We start from the raw sequence: 4,745 nt of genomic DNA on the forward strand, positions 1-4,745 counted from the left end.
TCTAGAAAATTCTACTTTAAAAACTCTAGAAAATTATGAAGTTGAGAAAAAATCAAACTCTGGAAAATTTTTAAATTAGAAAAAATTCTAACTTTGGAAAAATCTAAAGTTGAAAAAGAAATCAACACTCAAAAATTGTAAAGTTAAAAAAAATCTAACTCTAGAAAATTTTGAAGTTGAAAAAAAAATCTAGCTCTGAAAATTTTTGAAGTTAAAAAAAAATTGAACTCTAGAAAATTTTGAAGTTGAAAAATAAATCTAACTTTGGAAAATTTTGAAGTTGAAAAAGAAGTCTAACTCTAGAAAATTGTGAGGTCGGAAAAAAAAATCTAACTCTAAAAAATTTTGAAGTTGAAAAAAATTCTAGCTTTGGAAAATTGAGTTCAGTTGAAAAAAATCTAACTATGTAAAATTGTGAAGTTGAAAAAAATTCCAACTCTAGAAAATTAACACTTACAAGAATTTTTGGATTTTTGGGTCTTTTCACCAAGGCACACAAGGCATGCATGTGTACTTTTTGAAGGTACACGTTTCCAAGGTGTTGACCATTTCTAAAATAGAAGTAGTGTGCCAATAGTTAATGGCCAGTTCCAAAATAAGAGCTTTCCATGCACTGGAAACACATTATGATGATAGTTTAACTCCTACAAGCACCCACATAAGGCCAAAACTCCATTTTTAGAGTCTAGTGACTCAAAGATCTTCTTATAGCTTCCTTCTACTTGTCTACTTCTCTTTCATTGTTTTTAAGTCATGTAAAGACTCATACACCCATTAATTGATATAAACAAGGGTTAATTCCTACTTAGCACCATTTAGAGAATTAGTTTGTATATAATTAGATTTGTTTTATTGTTTTAGAAGCATATATTTGGATGAAGAGATCTCTCACTCCCAACATAGATTGAGGAGATGATTTCTTATAAATTTAGGAATATAACACGTATTTTAGGCTATTATTTTGATGCAATGATATATATTATTCGTGCTCTCATTCTGAGTGTGGTTATTCTTGTTGAAGAGTGTTATTTTTGTGGATTGTTTTTCATTATAATAATGGAGCCAATAATTTTATTGTGTTGATTTGAATGTGCAACATTTTAGTTCTATTTTTTATAGCATGTTGACAAATTCTGCTAACATACCGAGTTGGAGAAGAGATCACCCTAGTGTTCCTACATAGCTTCTCAACTTGCATGAGTGCACTTTCCATGGACTTTTTATTTGATAAGAAGTGAAACATCTTTTGGATTTACTAAATTCCCATTGAAAATTGCATTAGTGGATTTTAGGAAGCACTACCCCTACTTTCATTAGTTTCCTACTCATTTTTTCCAATGATTTAACTCACAGGTGTGTGGTTACTATGGTTTATGTCTATTAGGAATTTCCCTTTCATACTATTTACTTTCATGTCTCATTACCTTATCTTTGTTATTTACTTTGCTAGCCCATGGTTAAATTGGGAATTAATATAGTTGCATTGTTAGATTGCATTCATCTAAAAAATAGAAAATGCCAAAAACATATATCTTTTGTGCTTAATTTTAAGACAACAAGTTGATTGATATCTTATTCCAAATTGTTTGAAACTAGAAAATCCCTCCCTATAATACAAACACATTTATCTTCAATTGAAAAGATTCCAGTAAGTCACAACATTTCCCAAAACCTTGGAGTTAATCCCAAATCAGCCTTTCAAGAGAGAAATTTGAAAGCATTCATGTCATTAGGCATTGTGCAAAATGATAGCTTGATAGAAGTGGCACTAGAAGGAGTGCCTAAAAATCATTCGGCTCAAAAACCCAAGTTTTGGTTTCAAAAGTCTACAAGTTTTTATAGCAAATTTTTTTTTAAAAAGTCTAAATCTATGAACTATATGGAGGTGTGTAAGGTGTGCAAGTGTATTATTTGAGAAAATATGCCTCTATAGAGGTGTACCTTCCCATAAGTGATCCAAGCTAGAAGATTCTGATCAATCATCATCATCCATTCTACATTCTACTTCATACATTCCACTCATTATGCACCATGTCTTTCTTAAATGCCCAAAGTTCACCTTTGAATCTAATTGGTCCATTTCATGACTTGCCCAAAAATCTTGAAATTTTTTTCCCACAATTAATCTATAGAGAATCATGAACAATAGAAGATCGTATTAAGATTTTCAAAGAAATTTGTAATCAAAACCAGATTCAGCATATGGATGTGGTATGTTACCTTTTCCCTTACACTTTGGGGGAAAGAATATTCAACTGGTACCTCAATGTTCCAGGAGTGTTAATAAGGGATTGTAACTTATTTGAGAGAAATTTTTTGGAATAATTCAAGATCTATATTGATCCAACTATCCTACATCATCAGTTTATCTCAACTAAAAGGGTTCCCCACAAGACAATTTCATAGTTTAATCATCACTTCTATAGGATGTATCAAAGAATAGATTTTCCTTACATTATACACCAAGGTGTTGTCATCCAAATCTATTTTTGAACAATGTATTCATTAACTTCTATTTTTCTAAGAAGGCTCCCATCTAGAGACATTGATACCATTGAAAAGGTCTTCAAAGAGGTTGTTATATTCATGAAACAAGTTATTTTTGCTCCAATGCCAATAATTATATATTCAATGGATGAGCCCCAAAAGATTGCATTCTTTGAGAAAAAGACCTCTCCACTTGCTAAAATTGAGAACAACATGGCTAGATCGATTAAGGCCAAGAAGGAGATGAGGTCTTTTTTATCCAGTGAGCTTATCAAAATAAAGTTAAATTCCTCAAGAAACCAAGGCAATCATCCAAGACAACTTCCTACCCAAAATAATTATTCTCAAAATTAGAGAAATTTTTTTGTCCTTTACAGTAACATCAACAATGAGAATAGTGGTATTATAGGTATGAGTCCAAGTGAAAATGGATATGGGCACAATGATGTTTCTGATCAGCCTTCTCAAATCATGGAGGAACAAGCTTTATAGTTTAGCGCAATGGTGTTTGACTCATATGATAAATCTATAGGAGGACAAAATGATGAAGTTGATCAAGAGGAGTTTGTGTTCCCATTCAATGAAAAAATTATTCTAAGTGTTGATGTTGCAATAAGTTTGGATATGCTAAAAAATATTGAGGACTTAGAAAATTTTGAAGTTCCAAAACTCCTTGAAGTTCCAAAAATTCTCAAATTTGCAAAAAATAATGGAAATGTAGAAGATCTTGAGGTTAATGAGATTTTTGAATCAAGAGGTCATCAAGAAGAATATAGCAATACTCCCTATTGTGATATTTATTCCACATTGGATAATGATAAGATACCTCTTTCAAAACAATGTATGTCATTAGAAGATATGGATAGAGTGCTTAATTTGGTCTCAACCTTGAATAAGAAAATGTCTATTTGTGAGTATTCTACACATATATTAGACCATGTATTAACCAAGTCATGTAGAATCCATCAATGTGGGTTATATTTGGAAGAAAGTTGTCCTCATTTCTTGTTATCTTGGAAAATCACAATAGAGGGAAAATATGATTTTGAATAGGCTTCTTGGGATATGAGGCAAAAAAAATCTTGATAGATGATATTATTGAAACATTTAATTTGAAAAGAAGGTTGATGATTGTTTCTTCTATTCCAAAGGCACCTAGAGTGTTTCCATGTGTGCATGGAGTTGTGTACTATGATATAAGACCTCCAGAAAGAGAAATTACAATGTGTGAATGTAAACCTATAATGGGAGACTTGCTAGATAAGGTGATATTTTCCATTATCCATCTCAATTTGATTATTTTTTATTTCAATATGCTACTATAGATAAGAGAACTTGTTTCTAGATTAATCATGGTCATGGAGAGTTACCACAACTTCTATTTTTGTGTGATTTGTGCCTAGAATTTGAACCAAGATAGTCCAAATTTCATTTTTCTAAGTAGAAAGACAAGTCAACATTTTTTAGTACTATATGGAGTGGTTCATTACTACTTCACATACTGAGAAATCTACTAAGAACCACTCCACATTCTTTTTATTTAAAGTTTTATTGTATAAATGTTTGTTTAAGAAAATAAAAATTGTCTCTTTAGTTAGCTATTGGTTTTCTTTGAGTCAAGTTAGTTTTTCTTGTTTTACTTCTTTTTCTTTTTTAATCATGTCAGTCTAGGAGTTAGGTGCAGTCAAAGCTATTTCTTGATGCATTTTGTGAGGCCTCGCCCTGACCCATCATAGCATAGTGATACATTACTATTATTTTGATACTCATGACTCAAGATGTTGAGACATTATTTGATGCTTAGAACATACTATATTATTTCATGTTGTGTGATGTTACTCTCAGATATATTTGATGTTTCTCATTTAATGTTTCATGGATATGTATGTTGATGAAATCAGTAAATGTAGGATTCATACTTTGATTTAAGAGATTTTAAATGGTTAAGAATTAAGTAGGATGAAGAAACCCCTATTGATGTATGTTTCAATTTATGTGATTTTATTATATGTATACATATATGTACATGTGATTTTATGGGACTACTGATGTGTGCAATGAGTGTGCAGATATTTTAGCTGAGAAACCCTACGGAGGAACATAACTGATCTCTATGTGCTAATTTTGGAAACCTTGTTGTTCGTAATTATATTATTGTATTGTGAGATGTATGTATGTATCTTTATATGTTCAATGAATGTTAGTGTTTTTAATTATGTTCTTTTAGTGTCGCTTGACACTCATAAATTGTTTATGTT

The sequence above is a fragment of the Cupressus sempervirens genome, chromosome 7 (genome assembly GCF_028749045.1).
Source record: "Cupressus sempervirens isolate cs-2001-9-10 chromosome 7, ASM2874904v1, whole genome shotgun sequence".
Lineage (NCBI taxonomy): Eukaryota > Viridiplantae > Streptophyta > Pinopsida > Cupressales > Cupressaceae > Cupressus > Cupressus sempervirens.